Source organism: Pan troglodytes, chromosome X (genome assembly GCF_028858775.2).
Source record: "Pan troglodytes isolate AG18354 chromosome X, NHGRI_mPanTro3-v2.0_pri, whole genome shotgun sequence".
NCBI classification, from domain to species: domain Eukaryota; kingdom Metazoa; phylum Chordata; class Mammalia; order Primates; family Hominidae; genus Pan; species Pan troglodytes.
Genome location: NC_072421.2, coordinates 140,320,437 through 140,339,093, shown reverse-complemented (window position 1 = coordinate 140,339,093; position 18,657 = coordinate 140,320,437).

Sequence of the window (18,657 nt, the reverse complement as noted above, 5' to 3'; positions counted from 1 at the left end):
CCAGTGCATAATACCTACCAATCTGCTCCTATCCCATTTAGTGTTTAGTACAATGTTGAGTGTATTATAGGCCTGGAGGCATGAAAACCAACCTTTCAGACATTCAATTGCTCTGAGGTCTCTGACCGCAGTTGACAGGCGGTCCTGCTGCTATACTCTGATCTACCATTGTATTCCTGTGGAGGCCCTCCTAACCTCCATCCTGCTCTCAGCCTGTGAGGAAGCACAGCAGGAATGCTAAAGCAGACAAGCTTCTGGGAGATTTAAAACTTGGCCAGGTGCAGTGGCTCATGCCTGTAATCCCAACACTTTGGGAGGCAAGGCAGGTGGAACGCAAGGTCAGGAGTTCGAGACCAGCCTGGCCAATATGGTGAAACCCCATCTCCTCTACTTAAAAAAAAAAGAAAGAAAATACAAAAATTTGCCAGGCATGGTGGCGTGCGCCTGTAGTCCCAGCTACTCAGGAGGCTGAGGCAGGAGAATCACTTGAGGCAGGGGTTGTAGTGAGTCAAGATCACGCCACAGCACTGCAGCCTGGGCGACAGGGTGAGACTCTGTCTCAAAAAAAAAAAAAAAAAAAAGAAAAGAAAAAGACTCTTTGATAGCTGACTTTTGCTTTATGATTTTCCTTTGGCCTTGCCGAACTCTCTTAAGCCTAGGGTTAGAGTAACTGTTCTGTAGTCTAAGACACATCATATAAACTTTCTGCCTTCTCTCTTTCCTTCACAAGTGTTCACCCTGTATTGTGGTGTAATGGTTCTTCTGGCCTTTTTTCCCCATTTTTCCCTCACAAGCAGTGCCCCTAAAAAGTCTCTTGTATAGTAAATCCACTTCTGTTCATCCATTCTTACACTGCTGATAAAGACAAAGACATACCTGAGACTGGGCAATTAAAAAAAAAAAAAAAAGAGGTTGAATAGACTTACAGTTCCACATGGCTGGGAAGGCCTCACAATCATGTGGAAGGCAAGGAGGAGAAAGTCACGTCTTAAGTGGATAGTGACAGGCAAAGAGAGAGATACTGTGCAGGAAAACTCCCCCTTACGGAACCATCAGATCTCGTGAGACTTATTCACTATCAATCACAAGAACAGCATGGGAAAGACTTGCCCCCATGATTCAATCACCTCCCACTGGGTCCCTCCCACAACACATGGGAATTCAAGATGATGAGATTTGGGTGGGGGCATAGCAAAAATCATATCATTCTGCTCCTGGCCCTCCCAAATCTCATGTCCTCACATTTCAAAATCAATCATGCCTTCCCAACAGTTCCCCAAAGTCTTAACTCATTTCAGCATTGACTCAAAAGTCCGCAGTCCAAAGTCTAACATGAGACAAGGCAAGTCCCTTCCGCCTATGCGCTTGTACAATCAAAAGCAAGTTAGTTACTTTCTAGATACAACGGGGGTACAGGCATTAGGTAAATACAGCTGTTCCACATGGGAGAAATTGGCCAAAACAAAAGGGGTTACAGGCGCCATGCAAGTCTGAAATCCTGTGGGGCAGTCAAATCTTAAAGCTCCAAAATAATCTCCTTTAACTCCATGTCTCACAACCAGGTCATGCTGATGCAAAAGGTGGGTTTCCATGGTCTTGGGCAACTCTGCCCCTCTCGCTTTGCAGGACATAGCCCCTCTCCTGGCTGCTTTCACAAGCTGGCGTTGAGTGTGTGCAGCTTTTCCAGGTTCAGGGTGCAAGCAGTTGGTGGATCTACCATTCTGGGGCCTGGAGGACAGTGGCCCTATTCTCACAGCTCCACTATGCAGTGCCCCAGTAGGGACTCTGTGTGGGGGCTCTGACCCCACATTTCCCTTCTGCACTGCCCTAGCAGAGGATCTCCACGAGGGTCCCACCCCTGCAGTAAACTGCCTGGGCATCCAGGTGTTTCTATACATCCTCTGAAACCCAGGCAGAGGTTCCCAAACCTCAATTCTTGACATCTGTGCACCCACAGTCTCAACACCATGTGGAAGCTGCCAAGGCTTAGGGCTTCCACCTTCTGAAGCCATTGCCCGAGCTGTACCTTTGCCACTTTTAGTCACAGCTGGAGTGCTGGGATGCAGGGCACCAAGCCTTAGACTGCACACAGCAGAGGGACCCTGGGCCAGGCCCACAAAACCATATTTTTCCTCCTAAATGTCCAGGTCTGTGATGGGAGGGGCTGCCACAAATGCCCCTGACATGCCCTGGCAACGTTTTCCCCATTGTTGTAGTGATTAACATTTGGCTTCTCATTATGTATGCAAATTTCTGCAGCCAGCTTGAATTTCTCCTCAGAAAATGGGATTTTATTTTCTAATGCTTTATCAGGCTGCAAATTTTCCAAACTTTCATACTGTTTCCCTTTTAAAACTGAATGCCTTCAACAGCACCTAAGTCACCTCTTGAATGCTTTGCTCCTTAAAAATTTCTTCCTCCAGATACCCTAAATCATTTCTCTCAAGTTCAAAGTTCCACAAATCTCTAGGACAGGGACAAAATGATGCCAGTCTCTTTGCTAAAACATAAAAAGAGTCACCTTTGCTCCAGTTCCCAACAAGTCCCTCATCTCCATCTGAGACCACCTCAGCCTGGATTTCATTGTCAATTTCGTTATTAGCAATTTGATCAAAGCCATTCAAAAGTCTTTATGGAATTCCAAATTTTCCCACATTTTCCTGTCTTTTTCTGAGCTTCCCAAACTTTTTCAACCCCTGCCTGTTACCCAGTTCCAAAGTCACTTCCACATTTTTGGGTATCTACAGGAGTGCCCCCTCTACTGGTACCAATTTACTGTATTAGTCCATTTTCATGCTGCTGATAAAGACAAACCTGAGACAGAGCAAATTACAAAAAAAAAAAAAAAAAAATGGTTTAATGGACTTACAGTTCCACATGGCTGGGAAGGCCTCATAATCATGGTGGAAAGCAAGGAGGAGCAAGTCACATCTTACATGGATGGCGGCAGGCAAAGAGACAGAGCTTGTGCAGGGAAACTTCCTCTTATAGAAGCATCAGATTTTGTGAGATTTATTCACTATCACGAGAACAGCATGGGAAAGATTTGCCCCCATGATTCAATTAACTCCCGCCGGACTCCTCCCACAACATGTGGGAATTCAAGATGAGATTTGGGTGGGGACACAGCCACATCATATCACATATCACCATTCTTAGTGTAGGCTTTATGGGGGACCTTGAATAATACATTACTTTTTGTTTTGTTTCATTTTTGTTTTTTTTTTTTCCAGATGGAGTCTCACTCTGTCACCCTGGCTGGAGTGCAGTGGCACAATCTTGGCTCGCTGCAACCTCCACCACCTGGGTTCAAGCGATTCTCATGTCTCAGCCTCCTGAGCAGTTGGAATTACAGGCATGTGCCGCCATGCCCAGCTAATTTTCGTATTTCAGTAGAGACGGTATTTCACTATGTTGGCCAGGCTGGTCTGGAACTCCTGACCTCAGGTGATCCACCTGCCTTGGCCTCCCAAAGTGCTAGGATTACAGATGTGAGCCACCATGCCTGGCGACATTAGATTTAAATGAATCAATGAGTCAAATAATGGTGCATTTTTTTCTCCTAAATACCAGATGCCTTTGTGCTACACTCTGGCTGTTCAAAGTTCTTAATATTACCTAATCTCAACTCAGAAAAAAAAAGTTTTTTTTTTTTTCCTCCTCAATTTATTCTTATGTTTGGACCTGGGAGCTTCAGGAGTTATTGGTCGTCTATTTATAACAAAGGTCATATAAGTCATTTGGACAGGAGAGAGGGAAACACTGGGTAGAAGAGGGCGGTTCACTGTCAAAGGCCCCACCCTCAAGCCTGGAGACCCACAGCCCTAAATGGGGACAGGCATTCCTGTTTTCATGCCCAAAAAGTTGTCTTTTGGCCTGCCACACCCCCTATCCTGTACCCATATAAACCTCAAACTGCAGACTCCAGAAGCAGACCAGCAGGTGAGAAGACAAGAAGACAAGCAGACTGATGGCAAAACAATGCGACAAAGAAAGAGAGAAGAGGAGGAATGCCTGAACTCTGAGAGGAGTTCGTCTGGGGGTGGCTGGAAAGGAATTTGACCACTGGATGGCCAGACTCCAGGGAAAGATCATCTTCCCACTCCATCACCCTTGCTGGCTCCCCATACATCTTGCTGAGAGCCACCTTCACCACTCAATAAAACCCCGCATTTATGCTTCAAGCCCGTGTGTGACCCAGTTCTTCCCGGGATGCTGGGCAAGAGCTTGGGATGCAGAAAGCTGTCACACTAGCCCCATGCCCTTTGCAAAGGCAGAGGGTCCATTGAGCTGGTTAACACTAAAGCTGTCTATGGATGGCAGGGCTAAAAGGGCACATTGTAACACATGCCCACTTCAGCTCCTGCCCCTGTCCATCTGCATGCTCTCCCACTCCTCAGGGTTTTGAGCAGTGGCAGTGACCGAACAGGCAAACCACACCCCTGTTGCACGTCCTGTAAAGGAGATCAGGGGACTCTCCTGTTTCATATAGACCTATGACTAGTGACTAGTAACTCACTCATACTTACTTTTAAACAAGGAGCTGAGAAAATAAGATTTATAATTGAATAAAGTGGTATTATCAAAAATTGTAAACTTACTTTATATCTGTACAAAACTTGTCTGAAAGTATTTAGCATGTATCCTGACTTTGCACTTGTTTTCAACTGCACTTTTTAAAGAGATAACTTAAAAGATATAAATATAACATCAGAGGAAGAGTGATGTAGTGCCTGCAGTACTGAGCTTGTTGCTGTATTTCTATTATTATCTGTCAATTGAATACTGACAGTATGGGCAACAAACAGAGAGAGGATTTCAGGGAATGTCTGGATATAATTACCTATAACACAGGTGTATGAAAGAAGGGAAACAACTGTAATAATTACAAAATTGTTATTGAACACTTTGATCTGTCAGTTAAAAGACAGGAAATAAGATCTTCTCATAGCTTCTAAATTACGGTGGAAGTTACACTGAGCTAGATCAGGACTGTTCTCTCTCTCTTTCACACACACACACACACACACACACACACACACACACACTTTCTTGACCTCAGATGCAGAGCAGTGTGCTAATCACATCCTTGGGACATGTTACTCTTTCATTATTGATCTACACAAGTTTCCTGTCTTATCTTAATCTATTGTTTTGTCCTGACTTCTGCTTGTATTTGTCCATTATGCATTGCTTTAAAGGAATACCTAAGACTGGGCAATTTATAAAGACAAAAGATTTATTTGGCTCATGGTTCTGCAGGTTGTACAAGCATGGCACCCACAACTTCTTGATTTCTAGTGAATCCTCAGGGAGTTTTTACCCATGGTGGAAGGTAGAGAGAGAACAAGCAAGTTATATGGCAAGAGAGGGAGCAGGAGAGAGATGCCAGGCTCTTTCAAACAAACAGCTGTTGCACGAACTAACAGAGTGAGACTCACTCACTACTGCAAGGACAGCAGCAAGCCATTCATGAAGGATGTACTCCATGACCAAAACACCTCTCACTAGGTTCATCTCCAACACCAGAAATCATATTTCAACATTGCATTTGGAGGAAAATGTAAATAACTGCCCCATCTTCATACTCTCATTAATATATGTCTTTGGATATGTATGTGTCTTTGCAAAATTATACAACATATAGCATAGTGGTTAAGAGTGAAGATTCTGAAGATAGATTGCCTCAGTTTAAATCCTGGCTCTCAGGCTAAATAGCTATGCAATTTTGGAAAAATTGCTTAACATCTCTGCTATTCCATTTCCTAGCATTATTGTGAAGAGTTAATAAATTAATTAAACATGATGTCTTTAGGCCTGAAGTGGTTGCTCATACCTGTAATCCCAGCATTTTGGGAGGCTGAGGTGGGCAGAAAACGAGGTCAGGAGTTTGAGATCAGCCTGACCAACATGGTGAAACCCAGTCTCTACTAAAAATACAAAAGTTATCTGGGCATGGTGGCGTGCACCTGTAATCCCAGCTACTCAGGAGGCTGAGGCAGGAGAATCACTTGAACCTGGGAGGCAGAAGTTGCAGTGAGCTGAAATCGTGCCATTGCATTCCAGCCCGAGCAACAGAGTGAGACTCCTTCTCAAATAAATTAATTAATTAATTAAATAAAAAAAGAAAATTATGTCTTTAGAAAAGCAGCAGGCACATAGTAAGCCCTCAGGAAACGCTGGCTATTCTTATGTGTACACATTTACAAATGACATGAATGACAGTCCAATGTCATTGTATTTCTTAATTTTTCACTTAACACTGTATTTGTAAAATTCAGATATGATAGTGTAAGCATATCTAGTTTATTAGTTTGACCGCTTTAGACTATTAATCCATTATCTATTATATTTGTGACGGATACCTAGATGGTCTCTCTCAGCTACCACAAACAATACAATTTCTAATATGCCTATTGGGATTACATTCTGCTGCAAGTAACAGAAACCAAATAGTGGTTCATTTTTCTCACATAATGAAAAGTCTATAGGTATATGGCTTCATCCTTTGTAATAATTCAGCATTAAAATATACTTTGTCTATTATTAATAGAGCTATACCAGGTTTTTTTTCTGTTGTCTTATTTAGTGTTTGCTACACATGCACACACACGTCTGTGTATGTATGCATGTAGATATAGATAAATTATTTTACTGTTAATCTTATATTTTGGACATATATTTTATAAGCAGTATATAGTTTAGTTTCTACATGCAACCATAAAATGTTTGTTTTCTAAATTTCTTGTGACTGCTGGCTTACTGGAAGCATTTCTATCATCTTAGTTTATGATTTGTTGTTTTTAATTTTTAAATTATTTCTCTTGCCTTTTCATATTTTTATGGCTTAAGAATTTCTTAAATTTATTTTTTTCTCTACTGTTGGAACTTTTGCATGTTGCACAGTCTACTTATATGTGTTCAACAAATGCCTTAAGTATCATCATCTTCATTCTTTAATTCTCTAAAGCTGATTGACTTACCACTTTTCTCTGAAGATATCAAAGTTTTTTAGAATACTTTAATCATAAGCTTCCTTTTCTGTCTTTTTGTTTTATTTGGTTTTCTGATGCTTATTTTTCTTTCCATTTTATTTTTTGGCCTTTATTCTGTACCTTAATTCCTCAAATTAAACATTATAATTATCGTTTTATATAGTCTTTCTACTTCAATTTCTTTCCTCCTTCTCCACCTTCCATTGGAAATACTAAATGTTCATCTTGCTACTTTGAAAACTGTAGATTCACTTTCAAAATGTTAACAGTTGCTCCAACTTATTAAGACGAATGCTTTATTTTTCCCATAAGTTCCTTAACCTTATCAATAGCTATATCTTCCTATTATACTTTGTTATTCTTTCTCTTTTCTCTAATCCAAGCACATAACAAAATGTCATGCACATAAGAAAGGTTCAGTGTTTGTTGGAATCATGTTTAAATGGTAGAAATAGTATTTGTGCAATATCTCTGATAGGATCTGAATAAGTGCTTGGTGAATTAACTCAGTAGAGTTTGGAATAAAACAGCACAATGAAAAGTGAAATTTTTCAAATACTTATTAAGAATTCTAGTATCTTTACAACCCAGTTAAGGAATCTTATTGATCCTGTCTTCCAAAGCATTCAATGTAACCTGTATCCAATGGCCCTATCCACATGGCGTAACTCGTCACCATTTTGAGTATACTAAACTGGATATCAAATGGTCAAAAAAAAACAACCCCAAAAAGACAAGAACATTATGATTACAGACATAGGCAAGGAGGAAAAAAAACCACTTTCTGGGGAAATTTTATCACTGTGCTTTGTTCATGTAATGAAATCCAGCTGAATAGGACTTCAAAACTTTCTGAAAAGATTAAATAGTATCAGTTGAGAATATGAAAGATCCCCATGAGAAGAACTCAGTAGGAACTAAAAGAAAATTGGGAAAAATCACTTACTGAATACTCAGAAATCTGGATTGAAATCCAAGGACATGATTCATTCATTCTCTCTCTCTCTCTCTCTCTTTCTCTGTCTCTCCTCTCCTTGAGCTTTCTGTACTTTTTAAAGGAGAATCCATAATATTTGCCTTGTATTCATGCAATGGAAAGATTAAGATAAGTAAGTCATATTAGGCTACAAAAAGTGCTTTCTGAGCTTTGAAGGATTGATTACCACCCCTCCTTACCTTCAGGGTTCTTTGTTCAGTGCAGAACTACGCATGGTCTGAAGGAAGACTCACATTCTTTGCAGGTCAGCAGTAAGAGACTTGCCAATAGATCAAATCCCTTCCTGATGGGCATTTGAGTGTCATTACCATTGTTCTTCCTCTGTTCTACATGTACAGAGAAATAACCTCTCTCATTTACCTTGGGACTCAGTGCTCCCTTCTATGTGGCAGCAGAAGGACAAGCATCACCACATTTTTTTTTCTTATACTCTTGAAAAAAATGGACATTTTACATCTGTGTGGGTAACTTTATAATGCTGCTGTGTTAGAAAACATCAGATGCTTTTGTGTCACTTTATAATTATATGCTTACTGCCCCTCTTGTTCTTCCTTTCTTTCTTTCATGTGTTTATTGTCTCACACACGCTCTCTACTTTTTTCCTTTCTTTCCCTTTGCCTGTGCTTCCTTTTTTGTTCTGCATATTAACATTTTCATAATGACACATAATGCAATATTAGCATTTATAGCTTTTTTTGGTGTGTTAGCCACCATAGCAATACAATTCACATAGGAGGTATTACTTGTTAACCCTAGGAAGAAAATATCATCATTAATTCTAACTTCTGAATGTGAACAATCAAGCTCAGAGAGGCTAAGTGTTTTGAAAGGCATAGGCTAGTCACCAGACTCAGGTATTTGCAACTGCAAAGTCCTTGCTCTCAATGATGATATCCACTCCTGATCTCTGAATATCTCATTTACAATATGCTATTTTGGCATACACATAGCACTTTAAGAGCCAACTGACGGTAGACATTTTTAATGCCAGTATGTTAACTACATTTTATATTTAGTATTTGGAATTAGGTATAGGAAGAATGTACCTCAACACAGTTAAGATCACATATGAAAAACCCACAGCTAACATTATCCTCAACAGTAACAGTTGAAAGCCATTTCTCTAAGACGAGTAACAAGACAAAAATGTCCACTTTCATCACTTCTATTCACAATAATACTAGAAGTTCTAGACAGAGCATTAAGTTAAATAAATAAATGAATAAATAAGTGGCATTCAAATAGGAAAGGAGAATCTGAAATCATCTCTGTTTGCTGATGACATGATATTACATATAGTAAACCCTAAAACTCCACAAAAAAAAACAGTGAAATCATAAAATTAGTAAAGTTGCAGGATGCAAAATCAACACACAAATATCAGTAGCATTTCTTTATACTAACAACAAATTATGTAAAAACTAAGAAGTCGACTTCATTCATGATAGCATTAAAAATTACTTAGGAGTAAACTTAAACTAGGAGGTGAAAGATCTGTGTATTAAAAGCTATAACGCATTGATTTAAAAAATGTAGACGACACACATAAATAGAAAGATATCCCATGTTCATAGATTGGAAGACTTAATATTGTTAAAATGTCCATTCTACCCAAAGTGAGCTGCAGGTTCAACACAATCCTTGTCAAAATTCAAACGCTATTTTTCACAAAAGCAAACAAGCAAACACAAATCCCAAAATTCAAATGGAAACACAAAAGACCCCAACTATTCAATGCAGTCTTGAGATAAAATAACAAAGGTGGAGGCATCACATTAACTGACTTCAAAATGTATTGCAAAGCTATAGTAATCAAAACAGTATCAGCAAGGCATAAAAGCAGACACATTGACCAAGAGGACAGGACAGAAAACCCGGGAATAAACCTACACATTCATGGCCAATTTATTTTCTACAAAGGTGCTAAGAATACAGGTGGATATAGGACAATCTCTTCAATAAATAGTTTTTGAAAAACTTAATATCCACATGCAGAAGAATTAAATTAGACTCTGTCATCATAAAAAATAAAAATGGAGTAAAGACTTAAATGTAAGTCCTGAAGCTGTAAAACTACTAGAAGAAAGCATAGGGAAAATCTCCACGACATTGGTCTTGGTAAAGTTTTCATGGACATGCCCACAAAGGCACAGGCAACAAAAGCAAAAATAAACAAATGTGATTGCATAAAACTTAAAAACTTCTGCACAGTAAAGAAAATCAAGAGAGAAAACAGCAAATTTATGGAATGGGAGAAAACATTTGCAAACCATACATCTGATTAGAATCTAACTTCCAAAATATATTGTGTACTCAGCACAATAGCAAGAAAACAACTCAATTTAAAAATGGGCATAAAACCTAAAAAGACATTTCTCAAGGCCAGGCATGGTGGCTCATGCCTGTAATCTCAGCACTTTGGGAGGCTGAGGTGGGAGGATCACGAGGTCACGAGTTCGAGACCAGCCTGGCTAACATAGTGAAACCCTGTCTCTACTAAAAAAAATATGAAAAATTAGCTGGGCGTGGTGGCAGGTGCCTGTAATTCCAGCTACTCAGGAGGCTGAGGCAGGAGAATCACTTGAACCTGGGAGGCTGAGGTTGCAGTGAGCCGAGATCACGCTATTGCACTCCAGCCTGGGCAACAAGAGTGAAACTCCATCTCAAAAAAAAAAAAAAAAATTTCTCAAAAGAAGACATACAAAAGGCCAACTGACATATGAAAAAATGCTCATTATTACTAGTCATCATGGAATACAAAATTAAAACCACAGCAACTAGGTATTACGTCACATCTGTGAGAATGATAACATCAAAAACACAAAAGATAACAAGTGTTGGCAAGGGTGTGGCAAATAGAGTACACTTGTGCACAGTTAGTGGACTTGTAAATTAATATGGCCATTGTGGAAAACGGTATAGAGTTTTCTCAGAAAACTAAAAATAGAATTACCATATGATTCAGCAATTCCACTTTTAGCCATGTAACAAAATAAATTGATAAATTAGTATTCCAGAGAGACATCTATCATCTCATGTTCATTACAGGTATTTTGCCTATTCATAATAGGTAAGACATGGAAAGAAACCTAGTGTCCATCAGCAGATGAATGGATAAAGAATATGTGCTAATATACATGATAGTATACTATTCAGCCTTATACAAAAATTCTGTTCATTGTGATAACATAGATGAACCCGGAAGACATTATTTTAAGTGGAATAATCCAGGCACAGAAAGATATAAACTGCATAATCTAATTTATATGTGCAATAAAGAAGTTGAGCTCAAACAAGTACAGAGTAGAATGGTGGTTATTAGAGGATGTGGGAATAGCATGAATGGAAAAAGGGGAGATGTTGATCAAAGGGTACAAAGTTTCAGCTAGATAGGAGGAATAAGCTTTAGTAATCTATTGCGAAATACTGTGACTATAATGAATGACACAATATTATTGTATATTTCAAAATTACTAAACTAGTAGATTTTAAATATTGTCATCACCAAAAATAAGTACGTGAGGTGATAAATTTGTTAATTAGCTTGACTTAATAATTCCATAATATAAACCTATACCAAAACATCACATTGTACTCCAGAAACATGCCATTATTATTTGTCAATTAAAAATAAAACTTAAAAAATCACCCACATAATAAAAACGATTGTGGTATTGGGCATCTTTAAAACTGTTCCTCTCCCTCATCTATCATGTCAATTCCAGTAGCTTTTACTTTTAAATTACCTCTCCAATTCATTGTCTCCTCTATATTCTGACTGCTATGGATCCCAGCTTGAGCTTCATTGTCTGTCTCTTGAACGACCAAAACAGCTGCCTAAATGGCCTCCTGGTTTCCAAACTTGCACCCCTCCAATCTGATCTTCATCCTGTAACCTGAAGGCAGTCAGAACACCAGAACTAATCTATTCTGTCTTTTGCTTAAAAGACATAACATTATCATAATTAATTAAAAAGTATATCCAGATCCCTGGGCATGACACAGAAGAAAGAATCTTTAAATATGTCCAAGAACCTTCGCCTATTTCATTTCTTCCTCATATCCACTGTGTGGTATCCCATTCTGAACTTTTCTTCCTGACAGACTCATAGAGTTTAAGCATCTTCTGTCACTATGAACTGTTTTCTAATCTCCTCAAGTTGAATTGACCACTTGCTGTATTGTCTATCCATACTTTATAAACTATTAAACACTATACTAAATACTATTTACTAAAAGATCTTTATCTCTAGGGAATTGTAAACTCCTTGAAGGCAGGATGTATATTACTGGCCTGTCTACTATACCAAACACACAGCCTTGGATATTAATTAACCATTAGTAATATGTATTGAATTTAAATTAAAAGATACTGTAACACAAAATTTGGAATAACATGCGAGCTGACCTTCATAAAACCAATAAAACCATCTCTAAAAACTATGGAAATTCTTTTACATCATTTGTTTCTCTTTTTTTTTCTTTACCATCACTGTCATTTTAAAATTTAATTTTTCATCACCTTCCACTTGGGTTATTGAAGTAACCTTGATGCTGAATTTCTGCATTCAATTTCTGCCCTCCTCCCCCAAGCCACCATTCACAGAATCAGAGTGACATTATCAAACCATTTGCTGACCATGTCAGTCTTCAGCTTTCTCACACTTAGCTCCCCGTTAGCCATTGAAGTTCAAACTTCTTACCTTAATCTAAAAGGCTTTTCAAAAAGTTGCCAGAGTATATATTCCTTAATCTCCTATAATTTCCCCAAATATATAATAGTCTTTTATACCTCTGACTAGTATCCGTGCAGTTCCATTTTCCTGAAATATCTGTCACTATTAACTCCACCAATAAAAGCTTACTCTTCCTTCAAGACCCAGTACAGATATAACTTCTCTCTCACTTTCTCTTACTATCTCTGTTCACGTCACTTAACTCAGGAAGAATAAATGATTCCCATAACACTTTACAAACACCACTATTATAACAATTATACAGCATCCATTTTTGTACATGCATCCGTATTTCTCAATAGAGTATAATCTACTTGAGAATAAGGGCTACAGATTACCTATTTTTGTTCTTGAAAGCCAGGTGTGATGTCTAGAACACAATTGATAATCGCTGTTACACATTATGTGGGCCCATATTAGCAACATATATTATAACAAGATGAGGTTACAAGATAGATAGATGTCTCTGTGTGTGTATGTGCATTTGAAAACTCATATAAAGAAGCCATCTTTTTGCACATAACGTGGAATTAATGCTGAAACATTTCAAAGTGTAGGATAAATCATTCAATGTGGCTCAAAATTTATGCTTGTTATTGATTTTGTGTGAACTGTCCTCTCTGTTTCATATCATATCTTGTAGACAAATGACCAGCTCATAAAAATAGTTACATAATTGCAGAATGATATTGTTTCGTTTATAAGTGGACATTTTAATAATAAACACATGACATATCCTGAAACATTTCTTCCTCCTTTTTCTTGAAACATGGAGAAAATAATAAATGTAATCAATACAATTTTAATCGTTGATTTATTCAACCATTGTTTTTCAAACAATTACTATATAGCAGATACTCACATACATTTAATGATATAGCATAAATGCCACAACATTGGGCCCCTGACATATTAGAACTTGTAGTCTGTACTGTAGACTAAAAGCAAACAAAAATTATTCAGTTATAAATTATGAAAATGTTTATAAAGAAGATACCCATGGTTTTATAAATACATGTAACCTCCCCAAACATTGATCTCCTCACTTATGAATATTCCAGAGTAATTTTGACATAATAATGACAATAGTAATAATACCGATTGCTATTTATAAAGATCTCTTTTATCTATTCTTTGAAAATAGTTTTACATCATTAATACAATTTATTATTTCAAAAATATTTATGGAATGTCTACTATGTACCAGGAAGTATGTTGATCACAATGAATACAATAGTGATGTCTAACATATTTTTAAAAAATCATATAAGTATGATAAATACTATGAATAAGACAGTTTGTGTCATCACAAAATATGTAGTGTTTTAATGGATAATGTTGAATAAAAAGGGCAATTACAAAATAGTGAGATAATTTAACATTAGCTATTTTAGTAATGAAAGGTTTAAAAATATCTTCCTAATGAAGACGATTTTTTTTTCCTTCATTAATTAATATGTAGGCACTGCATGATTCCTTGGAAATCTTATATGCTCTAAACTCCCTTTCCCGATTAAAAGTCCCATTCCATCTGTTTACGTACCTTAGGTAGCTATTTGATAGAAAGCAATTTAATCACATTAATTTGAACTATGGCATAGACGAATCAATTGTCAGCTTTTCCAGAGATAATTGTATTTTTAAAATGATTAATTTATTCTTTCAAATTACTACGTCTTTAATGGTTACAGGTGTGGCTAGGAACATTTTTTGAGTCAAGAGACTCCCTAAAAATCCCTGAAGCATACCCAGAAGACAATCAGCTTATTGCTTGCATAGGAGGCCAGTGCTTGCTTTAGAAGAAAGAGCAAATCAATGCTATATATATTTACGTTATATATTTATTTTCTAAAAATTACTTCCTGGGTATCCTAGATTCACTCAACATTCTGTCTACCATCATAGTTTTGCCCAATCAGAATTTATGTTCAGAACAATGACCTTGAAACATTGTCTTATACACCAAGAAACACACAATTATAATTCCTAGGCACTATTAAACCAATTTGGAATGATTTTCAACAATGACTGAGATACTACTGGGTTTTAGAGTAACCCTCAGCTAACCAAAAAAATTAAACCAAACACCTGATTCCCCAAGCAGCCTGGATAATTGGAGTTTCATGGTACATTAACATAAATGTTAGACAATTATTTTCCCCATCTGTTCCCCTGTTTTAAAATCCCCAGCGAAAGGCTTTGTAGTAGCTCTTAAAAATGTTCCTTGAATCTTATCCCATTTCAGTAGCTCTTATCTAAATTTCCTTTGCTGATATTGTCGTCTTAAATGGTGCTATTGTGTGCCGAGCATTTTTCTCATTTCTACAGTATTACATTCTTTTTTTATTTCATCATTTGAAAAAGTGGAACTTTTCATAACATTTCAGGACTGATTATTTCAGGTTAGCAATTAAAATATTGGTATTATTTAACATGAAATTTAATTTATCCATTTTCAATTATTTTAGAAACTCATCATAAGTAAGTATTTCACAGATATTAAACAACGGTGTTCAATAAATTAACAACTTAAGATATTTCACATTTTTTCAACAAATCTGGTCAGTTGTGGATCTGCCAAGAAGATGCTTAGTGATGAAATTAGCATCAACAACAGCCACCACAGCAACAGCATTTTTTGTTTTATTTTTCTAAGCATATACTGAAGAGCTGTTTTGACCTTTGACAGTAAAAATTGGGCAAGAATTTAAAAGAATCAACTATGTAAATTTAGTACAACCTGAAAACTATGCCCTAGAAAATGAAAACAGTGGCTTTCTATCTGACACCCATCCATTCTGCCTTAGCATGCTTTCTTAATATTTAATAATGATAACATGATTTGGGGATATTATTAATGCTGATACCTAAACTTTTTCAATTGACTTACTTTGCACAGCTTAAAGAGTTTAAGTGTTTTAGATAGCTCTTAATGTCAATTGGAGTATCTACAAGCCTAACACATAGAATGTATTTTTTCTATATGAAAGCAAAATATTCTAACAAATCATTTTTAAATATAATATGTGTGCTCTCTAGCTATTGTTATGCTAACCATAACAATCATATGCTACCTTTCGAACTTTTAATGTCTTTTACATCATGTGGAATATTTCTGGAAACTGGAAAGGCTTTTATTATTACTATTACCCCCCAAATAGTCATATGTGATATGACCTCTTTCAGCTCAATATTTTTTTAATCTTGAAAGTAGTATATTATTTTATCTTGCTCTCTGACATATATACATATAGTTAGCAAAAACAAAAAAGAGTTGAACACCTTTTTTTTTGCAAAGCATTGCAAATAAAGCAGAGGATAATCATAATAAGGCAACATAGTGAAATGGATTTAAGTAGATCTGGTGTCGAATTTGTATCCCATGAATTATTAGATGAATGACCTTAGGTAATTAACATCGAGGAGAAACCTGGCTGCTCCTTTGTAAAATAAAATGTTGATAATATTTCCTGCCTTACAAGGTTATTGTGAAAAATTAAATTAGATCATGGATATGAAGCACACAGTCACCTAAATAAAAAATGCCCACTAAATGAGAGCCATTTGCTTTCACGGTGGTGGTGGTGGTGGTCTTCCTCCTCCTCTTTCTTCTTATTCGATAGGGGACAACAAAACAGGGTTGCCAGAGAAGAGGAAATGGGAAAGGGTCAGAAATAACCGTCCCAAATAGGTGGCTTAGCAAAATTTTGTAGAATTTGAACATTCGAACATCGTAGGAAAGGACATTCCAGGTAGAAGGAACAGTATGAAAAAACAAGAAATGCCACTGAATCAAATTTTGCTCGGAAATTCAGTGTGAATTTTATCTTTATGAAAGAAAACCAAATACATTTTCAGTGGCAAATGTTTTTCTGCATATATTTGTGAAAAGAAGCTTGCTGAAAATTATTTCTGTTCCCCTTTAAGTTGAGAAACTCAGGAGAGCAGAGTCAGTTACTTAAAACAAAGAACTCCATCTCTACAGTCCTCATCATAAAGAGGGCCTCCATACTTTCCAGGACCTGAGACTACAGCAAAGGGAATAATTAATCAGAATTTGCTCTCCTCTACTTTCGAAAAAAAATGTATGTTATCAAACATCAATCACTGATGCCATTTTTTGCCTTTAAATGTATTCTGGAATTATGATTAAATAATTGTATCTTCAAGTATCAGTGCTGAAGTGGAAGTTATCTGAATTTCACCCCTCTAATCCTGAGAACTCTCTAAAGGGTATTTTATGGTTAATATAATTATTTCTTTGAAGAATAAAATGTACTTGGCCCCGAGGCCTTGCCCACATAAAAGAGGTTGGTTCAAATAGTTACATCAGAGTGACCATAATATGATTCATTTGTTTTCACTATTCCTCCTCCTGATTTTTCCTCATTGCTGAAATGGGATGTGCTTGTTCTTTAATAAATTCATTAGCTTTTTGAATACAACATTCTATCAGAAGGCACTAGTTAAGCTATTAGCTTCAAAGGTCCATAGAAGGGCAAGAGATATTAAATATTTAGTAATGGTGATAAACTGTACAGTCTTCAGAATGATTGCAAAATTGAGGTCGTGTATCTAAGAAATAAGATTATTTTGATGGTGACATTCAAAATAATGCAGGTTATTTTAAAATCGAATAATGCAAAAAGGTGCTGAGGTTGCAAAAATATTTCATCAATTAGAAAATGAAAGCAATAAAGCCAACTACCTGACTGGACCACATATATACTTTCTTTCTTTTCATATCACAAGCATTTTTTTTCCACAGGAATATATTTATTTTCCTACTGAATTACCATGACCACACATACATATCTGGATTCTGACATTTTCCCAACCCTTGTTGACTTTTTAAAGAAGCAGAGATAATGGAACTGTTATTCCCCATTGAGAATTGAAATAAATTTTACTTCAGGGCTCTTCATGGAGCTAAAATGATTTTTTTTCTTTTCCATCTCCTTTATAGACAGCAAATTGCTGGGTTTATAACTTTGAATCCAGTGTCGATTTCCAGCCCAATAGATAATTCTTCACTCGGTCCTTTTTCTAAGCCTGCTTCAAACCAGTCCTGTGCCTCACATGGCTTCCATAAATTTTGGTAGAGCTTTGCAGAACTGAAATCAGATCCAGATTGAAAACTGGGCATTTGATTATTCTGGTCGTTTTAACATTTCAATTCAACCCTAAAGTTATTATCATTTAGGCATTCTAAACCTTTGAATTGACTTTATCTTTTTTTTGTGAGTTATAATGCATGTCAAATATGCAGAAAAGTACAGAGAGTCATATTACAATCACCTATTTATCACTCAAATATAAAGATGTTGAAATATTTGAGTGAGAACTTTTCCTAAGAAAACATTGCGGATAGAGATTAATTCTCATTATGCTCGTCATGACCTTTATACATTAATTTATTTTATTCTTATGAATATAATAATTTACTCATAATATGAATGTTTACATTAGTGCCTTACAATATATTAGGCACTATGCTAAGGGCTTTACATGTATTAACTCATTTAATACTCAAATCCCCCCATGAGGAAGGCACTATTATCCCATTATACAAATATGGAATCTGAGACATAGAGAAAAACAAGTTACTTTAACGAAGTTTATACAGTCAGTAAGTGACAGAGTTAGGGATTTACCAGGTTCTACATGCTGATTTCTTAACCAATATGCATCACAGAATGCCTCTCAGAATTAATTAATTTATTTTTTTTCTCTATTCATCTGTTGAGTGGTTAGGTTGGTTGCATTGTTTCAACACACACTTTAAAACTCTTGCATATATTTATGTGCACGTGTGATAGATGTTATGTTGGTTTTCTATGACAAAATACCACACACTGGGTGGCCTAAGCAACAGAAATGTATTTTCTCACGGTTCTGAGGGCTAGAAATACAGAGCAAGGTGCTGGCA